Source organism: Lipotes vexillifer, unplaced genomic scaffold, assembly GCF_000442215.2.
Source record: "Lipotes vexillifer unplaced genomic scaffold, Lipotes_vexillifer_v1.1 scaffold1798, whole genome shotgun sequence".
In the NCBI taxonomy this organism is placed as follows: domain Eukaryota; kingdom Metazoa; phylum Chordata; class Mammalia; order Artiodactyla; family Lipotidae; genus Lipotes; species Lipotes vexillifer.
The window spans coordinates 1,357,709-1,368,024 of record NW_006789032.1 but is presented as its reverse complement, the minus strand read 5'-3'; positions in this window follow the sequence as shown (position 1 = coordinate 1,368,024).

The following is a 10,316-nucleotide window of genomic DNA, read 5'->3' as shown; positions in this document are numbered from 1 at the left end:
AAAAAAAAAAAAAAAAAAAAAAAAAAGATGCTCCTGGGGCCACCGCAGACATGCGGTGCCCCTCGATCTGGTACTGAGGACCTGTTGGGGGGCGGACGGGCTGCAGTTGGGATGGGCGTGTTGGTGTCCACTTTACAGACCAAGGACACAGCAGGTCTCCAGTGAGGGAGCTCTGCCCTGGGGCCCGGCCCTGGCTTTTGGGTGCGGATGGGGCCTCTGGGGTCAGGGTGGGGCCTGGTTCTTCTCCCTTGAGCAGCCTTGGGCATAAAAGCTACTGGGCTAAATATAGCTGTGGAACTTCCCGGAACACGGTATTCCAAGTGTCCAACAGTGAACGCTCCACAACGCACGGTGTCTGCCAAGAAAGCCAAGCCCACCCTGCATGTCCCACGGGGGCAGGGGCAGGAGGGTCACTGCCCACTTCCGAGGGCTCGGTGACACCCCCTGCCCAGGAGAGGCCCGGGGGGTCTGCGGAGTACAGACACCAGCAAGCTGGTCTTCAGCTCCCTGGGGTGGCCAGACCGTGGCTGAAGCTGAGGGTAGATGATGGCACGCTCGTCCTCCGGAATCTTCTCTGACCCCTGCGTGGAGTGCAAGGACGCACGTCAGGGCCCCGGGGAAGCCTCCTGTGCTGGCAGGACGAGCTGCAGGTGTCGCCTCCTCTGAGAAGCCCTCCTTGCTGGGGCCGGCCCCCATAGACCCCTCCCCAGCCCCAGCTATTCAGTCTGGCGAAGGGTCTTTCCCACTTCCCGGGCAGAGTGTAGACCACCGAGTGCAGGCTCCACTCAGTCTCCCTTGATGCCTGCCCTGGAAAGGCCCAGGATGTGTGCTGACAGCATGATAGATGACAGGCAGCCGGGAGCCTGAGGGGTGCCCAAGCAGGTACAACTGACAGCGGGCCAGTGACGCTTCCTGTCCCGGGGGGGTCACCTGGCCCCTTGGGGCTGATTGTTGCCTGGGCCCCAGGACGGTCGAGCCCGGTGTTTTCTCTCCCAGGCTGTCCAAGATCCTGGGCAGGTGGTCACCCTGGATCCTGGCCCTGCCCCGCCTCCCCTCCCCCTCTTTCCCCTGCAGAAGGGCTTGTCCCGGGGGTAGTGAGGGTGACTCAGGTCGGCAGGGGTGATTTCTGTGCACAGAGGCTGAGTGCCTGAAGCATCTGAAGGGTGGTTCTTGGCCCGAGGTTGGCACCCACCTCTGGGAGCGGGCCTTCCTCTGGACGGGGCGAGTCGCTTGCTATACCTGCGCTCTGGGTGGTCACCATGACGGAGGCACCATGGGGAGGACCTGGCCGAGCGGGCCGACCCCTCAGGTTCAAGGTCAAGGAGACCCCACCCTTGTTCCTGCCGGCCCCACAGGGGACCCCGCAGGGTCTTGGTTGGGAGGCCCCCTTCCCATGGCCCCAGGTCTGTCCTGGCTGGGGGTGTCTGCCTGCAGCCAAGGGTCTGGCGGTCGGGCGGTGGGCGCCCCCTAGTGGCCACTTGGGGCAGGGGCGTTGCGGAGGGGCCGGACGAGACACAGGAAGGCCCCAGGGCTATAGGGCCTCCAGGCTCAGTGCTCAGGATCCAGAACTGGCCATGGCCACAAAGGTCTCCCTGGAGCCACTGGGGTCATCACGCCCACCTCCCTCCCCGTCATCCGGCCTGGCCGCTGCTGAGCTTTCTCCTACCCCGCAGCTTCGTCAGCTCAGCCCCTCCTGGACCGGGGAGGGAAGGCAGTCCCTGAGGCGTCACCCCCACCCTGGGCCTCAAAGCACGATTCCCAAGACTGAGCCAGGTGCTGGAGAGCCGGGCTCTGGGGACCTGGGCAAGAGCCGCACCCCAGCCCGTCGAGAAAAGTCACCGGGCGTTGCTCAGGGCTCCAGGGCCTGGTGACGTGCCGGGTCACAGGGCCATGGGGCAGCTTCATCTGATAAAGGTGAGGGCTCAGGGCCACTGTGGCTGCCCCCCAGGGGCAGGGCGACATTCATGAGACACACGCGTCCGTCCGTCTCACCCCGTGATGAGCTCTGAAGGCAGGAGGACGGGTCTCTGGGCGGACGGAGGACGGCTGAGCAGGAGTGAGTGGGGAGAGCAAGAGCAGCGTCGGGGCGGAGGGAGCAGCGCGCGGGGAGCTCAGAGCAGCCCACACGGGGCCCTGCGGAGGGTGGGGTCCAGGAGCGAGGGAAGGGACCCCAGAGGCCTTCCCTCCCTGGCCCGGGGCCCGTCCCACCCTGAGTGCCGCCCACTGGCCTCCTCGCCAGGAGGGTCAACCCTTCCCTGCCTGGCCTGAGCTTTCCTCGTGTTCCTCTCGCCCTTCCTTCCAAGACACACTCAGGGGACACTGGGGGAGGAATCATTTCTTCCAGCAAAACATCTGTATGCAATAAGTAAATTTATCTATGATGAGAGTCAGGGGAAGATACGGGGTGAGAACGGGGGCGGGGGGGCAGGTGACAGGGAGGTGCGTGCCCCTTCCCCAGCCTGGAGAAGGTGCCATCTCTATGACATTTAATAAGAGCCATCACTCAGGGAGGCGGAAGCAGTGGTGTGGGCTTCTACCAGGGTTTGGGGGGGTGACAGAGATGTTTTTCAGGGAGCAGCTTGCCTTTCAGCCATTTGTCTGGAGGCCCAAGTTTACTTTGAAATACACTTGATCTTTGTTTAAGGCAAGGAGACTGCGGTTATGAATTATCAATTACTGCTGGCTCGAGCTGGCCCAGGGGACATGAGTGGGCAGGGGGAGACAAGGGAGGGGGTCCAGGTCACAGAGGTGGAGGCAGGAATGGACATGGGGACCCTGGCTGACAGTCGATGGGGATGGTCCTGCCTCCACACATATGCCCCCCACCGCCGAGGCCCAGACGTTGAGAGTTGCTGGGTGGGGCAGTGTCTCCTCTTTACAAGGACGTTCTTGGGAAAATAAATTTAAGTGCTTCCATTATTCACATAGTAACCCGATTTAAGAATGTTTTATGGGAGAAAATATCGTTTTATTCATGCAAATGTCATCTGGGGGTGTCAGGAGCTCTGGAAGCAGGGCAAGCTCAGGGTTGGGTCACAGCGGTGCCCCCGTGTCTGATCTCGGATCAGGGAGGTGGCCTGTGCCAGGCCCTCTGCTTGAGAAAAAGCCCTGGGAAGGTGGGAATTTTCTCCTTGGGGTGGTGTGTGTTGCGGGTGTCACCACGAGGGGGCGCCCCGAGGTCTTGTTTCTGATGGGGGTGCGAGAGTGCATGCGAGCGTGAGTGTGCACACGTGTCTGTATGTGTGTGTCTGTGTGAGTGTGAGCGTGCGTCTGAGTGTTGATCCTGTGTTCATGCGTGTGCAGGAACATCTTACCCTGTAAGTGTGTGAGTGTGAGCTGTGTGTGTCTCTGTGTGTCCTACAGTATCAGTGTAGAAGTGAGCGTGCATCTGTGCATGGGGGTGTGTCCGTGCGTGTGAGTGTGTGTTTGAGCGAGCATTCGCGTGCACGGCTGTGGGATGGGAGTCACGAGTCCCATGCAAACCCAGAAGCCCCGGTTCTCCAAGTAGCTGGGGTGTCACGTGGCATCTCGGTTTCCTCGGCTGTAAAGCAGGGACCCCCACCCCTGACCTGGGTGGAAACCAGCCTTGAGCAGTGGACATGGCTGCCCACCTGCCGGCTGCTGGCCCAGAACCAGAATCTTCTCTCTGACTCTGTGTGACCCCAGCACCCTTTGGATGCTTCCTAGGGGTTTGCGAGCAGCCGCCTGGGTGGGGTCTCAGAGGGGCACAGTCAGTGCCCCCAGCCCTGGCCGAGCACCCCTGAGGCAGAGCCTGAGGGCGCTTGCTGAGCATGGGGTGGCCTGACCAGGAGGAGCCCCCAGGGTGTGCCCTCCTGGTCTGGGGTGCCGGGACCCTCAGCAGCTGGCTGGTGAGGCAGAATGCAGGGTCTGCCGGGGTGGGAGCCCTGCACTCCTGGGGAGGAGGGGGCCCTGGCCAATGGGGCTCAGCTGGGGCTCCAGCCAGGCTGTGGCTCAGTGCCCCTCTGCCTTCCCGTTTGGAAGAGCCTCACTGATGGGAAGGGACTGTAAGTCCACATGTGTTGGGTCCCCTCTGAAACCACTCCTACCCCCGTTTCACGGTCTTGCCCTGGCGTGCCCACCCTGACTGGTTGTCAGGACCCCAGGGGTCTCTGCCCACAGCCCCTTGACCTCCTGGAATGCGCTTGGGACTGCACATCTGGGGTCTGAGCACAGGTGGAGGAGGGGAAACTGTTGAATGTGGTGCAGCCAGCAGAGAAGGGCTGCTCTGAGAGCACCTGCCCCTTGGCGGGGACGTGTCCCCGCTCCGCTGGAGGCACACAGGGGGGCCACCCGCCTGGCCCCCATGAGCCTCAGTGCTGTGTGCAGAAGGTCGTGTGCTCAGAGCTGAGTTCACAATGAGCGGCTCAATAAATGTTTCCTGCGTGGCTGCAGGACCGGGACGAGGCCCTCTGGGGGTGGGGGCTGTGACTTGTGCCAGGTCACCCGGTTGGCCCCTCCAGGCTCTGTAGCCTTGTGACCTAGCGTTCAGGGACCAGGGCATTGGGCCAGGCTGCCCCTGGGCATCACCTCCACATCCCGGTGTGTGCAGTGGGGGTAACAATAGCTCCAGGGAAGGGCGGGAGGCCAGCTAGGGGGGCCCAGGGACCTCTGATCCCACAGAACTCCTCCCTCACCCTGCTCAGCCTCTGAGGCTGCCCCTCACCCAGCACGCTAAACCTGGTTGTCGTGGAGCCCCTGGTGGATCCCAGGACAGAACCTGGGCGGGTGAGATGACAAGGCCCTGTCACTGATGCATGTCTTTTTTTTTTTTTGCGGTACACGGGCCTCTCACTGCTGTGGCCTCTCCCATTGTGGAGCACAGGCTCCGGACGCGCAGGCTCAGCGGCCATGGCTCACGGGCCCAGCCGCTCCGTGGCACGTGGGATCCTCCTGGACCGGGGCACGAACCCGTGTCCCCTGCATTGGCAGGCGGACTCTCAACCACTGCGCCACCAGGGAAGCCCTGATGCATGTCTTAAAGGACCTTCTGATGGGAATATTTTTTTAAATTTTATTTATTTATTTATTTATCTATCCATTTATTTATTTATTTTTGGCTGCCTTGGGTCTTCGTTGCTGCACGCGGACTTTCTCTAGTTGTGGCGAGCAGGGGCTACTCTTTATTGTGGTGCGCAGGCTTCTCATTGTCATGGCTCCTCTTGTTGTGGAGCATGGGATCTAGGTGCACGGGCTTCAGTAGTTGTGGCACGTGGGCTCAGTAGTTGTGGCATGCGGGCTTCAGTATTTGTGGCATGAGGGCTCAGTAGTTGTGGCATGCAGGCTTCAGTAGTTGTGGCTCATAGGCTCAGTAGTTGTGGCTCACAGGCTCTAGAGCGCAGGCTCAGTAGTTGTGGTGCACAGGCTTAGTTGCTCCGCGGCATGTGGGATCTTCCCGGACCAGGGCTCGAACCTGTGTCCCCTGCAATGGCAGGTGGATTCTTATCCCCTGCGCCACCAGGGAAGCCCTGATAGGAATATTTTTAAGCTAAAAACATTGAAACCAGGCTGTCCAAGCTGCAGAGGGTGAAGTGCACATTTACCTCCTGGTGCTGCCCCCACTCTGTAGGATGCGGTGCCCCAGCCGCCTCCCCCAGCTCTGGACAACCCCGAGGGCCACCTAGCCTGGGTGGGTAACCCCTCACCGGACAGGGGAGGACTGCATCCTGGGCCCCCCGGGGCAGGCTCCATGGGACCGCTCCCAAGCTTGTTCCTGCCTCAGTCCTGCAATTCCCACCATCTAGAAGGCTTGATCCTCAGTGGCCTGGTCCTCCCCTTGGTGTCACCCCCTCAGAGGCCTCCCGAGCTCTGGACAGGGCTGTGACCTCAGGGCGCTAAGGGGCAGCGTCCTCCATCAGCAGGCTCCTCGGGCCCTCGGCCCCTGGCTCCTCTGATAACAAAGGTGTCAGACGGGAGACAGAGACGTAGGAGCTGCCGGTGGCTTAATGGGCCAAGTGTCCTCTCTGGGGAGGTGGGAGCTGCGTGGGAAAGGGGTCTGTGGTCACCTCTCTCCCTCCTGGGTGGCCTGGGCATGCACCCACCTACAGGGGCCTGGGGCATATCCTGGATGCCAGGCGGGGGCTGGCGGCGTTAAGGTGGGCATGGGTGTAGGAGCCACTGGCTCCCTGGGCATCCCAATCAGGTTTGTGAGCTAAAGGGGCCCTTCCCTGGCCCTGTGAGACTTGCTGCCCGAGTCATGTGAAGGGAGAGAGGATGCCTGCACTTCTCTCCACCGGCCTCTGTCTCCTCCTGACCTTTGGAAGTCCGGGAGCTGCCCAGCTGCCCACCAGCCCACCCACCGCCCTTGGGGTGTCCACTGGACGTGGGGTGATGGTGGGCTCTTCCTCCAGGTCAGCCTCAGAGCACTGGGCCTGGGAGGACCCCCGAGTAGTCCAGTCCGGCTCATATAACAGAAGGCAGACAGGCTGGAGAGAAGGGATCTGCCCTGGTACCTCCAGGCCTTTCTAACGGGCTCTGGGCACACCCCGAATACGCCCTCTGCTAGCTCCATCCACCCGGAGACAGAGCAGGTCTGGGGATGGTGTTACAGGCAGTGTCGGGACCACGTGCCCCCCATTAGTCTATGTTTCCCGAGTCCCCACCTGTAACCCAGAGAGGGGGGCTTGTCTCCCCCATCAGACAGGCATCACTCCCGCTGAGCTGCAGGATGCTGACGACACCTGCTGTCACCAAGGCCTCTACTCAGAGGGCCCAGGGCAGTGCTGGGTCTGGAAGAGAAGTCCAGGGGAGACAGTGAGCCCTGCCCGGGCATCCAGTAAAGGCCCAGAGGCTGCCCTCGGCAGGGGGTTCCTGGAGTCTTGGAGGCAGGGTCTTGGCCTGAGTGCCCCCAAACCTCCCCAAGGAGCAGGCGAGGCCCCTCAGGGCACTGGGCCAGCCCATGTCCCCGCTGCACCTCGAGGGAACGCCTGGCTGTGGGGCGCGCTGGCAGCAGCTCCGGACACGGCACTGACAGGCTGGACAAAAACTTCTTGACACAACGATTCCCGGGCCAAGCCCACGTCTGCGTCTGAGGCTCCACACAGCCCGGCCGCAGCTCCCGTCACCAGCAAAGTCCTGGAGGGCGGAGGCGCCTCTGGGGAGGGTCACCTCCGCAGCGCGCGTCCCCTCCTCCAGCCCCTGGATAGCAGATTTGCCTGAGAGCACGCGCTGGATGCCCAGGCCCTGAGGAAATGGGCTTTATGTGGACCAGTTGTGGAGGGGTCTCTGTGCCCTCACGTGCCCTGGACCGGCCTGGACACGAGACCTGGACTCATCCCGGGGCAGACACAGGACGAGCGGCCCAGCTGCTGGCCTGTCCCTCCACCTGACCTGGCCCGTGGAGCCACCTGGCAGGGAGACACCCCTGGTCCCCAAGCAGCTCTGACAGTTCCTTCGTTTGCCCACTTCATGTTGGTTTGGTCTCAGGTGAGACACTCTGTCTTCAGAGAACACTGCCCAACAGGGGCCGATTCCAAGGGTCTCAAAGTTTCCCCAAATAGCACCCTGCGGGGGTGGGTCCAGGGTCCCAGAGCGGCCCGGGGAAGTGCCTGGACTTATGCAGACTGACCACCTCTCCCTTGGCCCCAGGTGCTGTATGGGTCTCAGTGTTGGGTCTGGTCTTCCGGCCTGAGTCCAACCACTGCCTGCACCCCCAACTGCCCACATCCTCCGACCGCCCACCAGGGAACAAATCTGCTGCTGCCTCTGTGATCGGGACAGGAGCTCAGCCCGGGGCAGCAGGGCTGGGTTCGAGTCCGTTTCTGTGGCCTTGAGGCCTGCTGGCCCTGGCTCCCTGCCCCAGCGCGGACCCTGTGCAGCCACCGGCCGGGCAGGGTGCTGCCCTGGGAGGCTCTGGTCCCAGAAATGGCTGAGAGAGGCTGGGATTGGGTTTAGACTTGGAGGTGAGATTGTACCGCTAGCATGACAGGAAAGAATAAATTGGGAGAAATTACATGTATGTCTTTTCTTTCCCCCTACATTAATACTACAGTTTTTTTTTGGCGGTACGTGGGCCTCTCACTGTTGTGGCCTCTCGCGTTGCGGAGCACAGGCTCCGGACGCGCAGGCTCAGCGGCCATGGCTCACGGGCCCAGCCGCTCTACGGCACGTGAGATCCTCCCGGACTGGGGCACGAACCCGTGTCCCCTGCATCGGCAGGCAGACTCTCAACCACTGCGACACCAGGGAAGCCCAATACTACAGTTTTTAAGGAAATGTAGTTTACCTGGAAATTTATGAGTGGTGATTTTTTTTTTTTGGCTGCACTGTGCAGCATGTGGGATCTTAGTTCCCCAACGAGGGATCCAACCCGTGCCCCCTGCATTGCATGCGGGGAGTCTTAACCCCTGGCCCTCCAGGGAAGTCCTATGAGTGGTGATTTTTGAAAGTCGTCTGATGAGCCATCCTGACTGCAGAACGGGGCTCGTAGAACAAGAAGGGCCGTGAATCTCTGTGGTCCACCTGGCAGTGAGGGGGAGGGGCGGGGGGGGGGGGGCGGGGGGAGGGGGCATGGGTTTCCTTGCCCTTCCTCCCTCCATCCCTCCCACTCCTCCCCCATCCCCATGCCTGCTCCCTGTCCAGGCCTCAGTTTCCCCATCTGTCCAGTGGGAGGTAAGTGCGGGTCACTCTGCATGGCCCTCACTTTGGGAGCTCTGAGCCATGGGGAAGGTGGGGGTTAGACCAAGCAGGTGAGGGTCCTGGTCCTCTCCACCTCCATGCCAGTTTCAACAGCCACACTCCATTTTATTTGTATTTGCACGCGTGTTATTTTTATAAAAATGCCCAAAAAAGCCTCCCGAGCCATGGAAGGTGGGGGTCAAGGGCATGCTCTTGGACGGCCCATTCTGATGTTCTGTTAGAAGCGCTGGGTGGAATCTGATGGTGGGAGGGGACAGCTTCGATGGGAAAGCGTTCTGCTGATGGCCTGGTTCTCAGCCAATCAATGGAGAAGCTGCTGTCTAAATGGAAGAAGGGGGTGTGTGTGACCCCAACGGAAAGAAGGCAGAGCTACTGCAGGCCGAGGACGCTGCCTGTCAGAGGAAGAGGCCTCTGCTCCTGTGCCCTCCTGACACTTGCTCAGCTCAGTTTGGGAATGATGAGACACCTGTTAGTGCGGAGATGGCGGATGCCAGCACCCACGCCCCTGTGCTCTTCCTATGCCCTCGTCAGACATCGCCAATCAATCTCCACTCTCTACTGCTGAGCCCAGACGCAGCCTCAGAATCGTTCTGGACACAGTCGTCCAGCAGGCCATTAGGGGAGGTCAGAGTGGGCATGCAGGTGAGCCCTCCATTGGCGAAAAGCTCCTGGGGGGACCCTGACTCCCTCCACTGGCCCCTCAGTGCTGCGTCTCCACCCATGGGTCCCCTGAACTAAGTCTGGGGACACAGGTGTGTCCTCGGCCTGGGGCCTCCCGTTGCTGGGCCTCCCTGCTCCTGGCCTAGCGGGAGGACTTGTGGGGGCCTGGTAAGAAGAGTGAGGCCGAACCGAGACGAGAGCTGGCCCTGCGGGTTCAGGTTGGGTAGGGCTGGAGGCGGGGCCCGCCTGGCTGGGCCCAGAGGCTGGACGTGCGTCTCCCAGAGCTGGGCGAGTGGGTGGCCTCCGGAACCTGCGGCCTGTAAAGCGGCACCGCCCTCCCGCCAGCCTCATGCCCCTGCTGGCTGCGTCGAGACTCTGGCTCCCTCACCTTCCCCCCTAATTTCCAGCCATGACTTTGCCTCTCCTTTTGGGACGTTCCTCATTTCCACCTTCCGACGATGTGTCCAGCAGGAGTTCCGTTCCTGCTGGCGTTTTCATCTGCTCTTTCTGGAAGGGCCCCAGGGGCTTGTCTCTGACTTGCCAGGCTGTGTGCTGATCTGAGGGCCTCAGGCAGGTGGTACGGGCTGGGGCAGAGCAGGTGCAGTGGCGGGCCTGCCAGCCCCATGTCTCTGTGATCAGACTTCCCACCTTAGCTCATAGCCCGAGCCCCCTCACCTTCCCCTACTGAAGCCCCCAGAGGTGGACGTGGACCCTTCCTCAGTTTCCCAGAGCACTGTGGGTGGCAGCCCATTTCTACCAAGGCTTTGGGGGTGTAGGCAGAGGATGGCTTATCAGGCCGGCCAGGCGGTGACAGGTGACGGGACACTGGACACGTGTCTGCCCCCTTTTTGCATCGTGGCTGCCCTGGCCGTCTCGAGCTCCACCACAGCCCAGAACCCCCGCGTGTCCCCCCGGCCCTCTCCAGCCACCAGTGGTGCTCGGCCCCTCCGGGCTGCCCGCCCCCATCTCCTGGCTTGAGCTCCCCCCGTAATCCTGCTGGC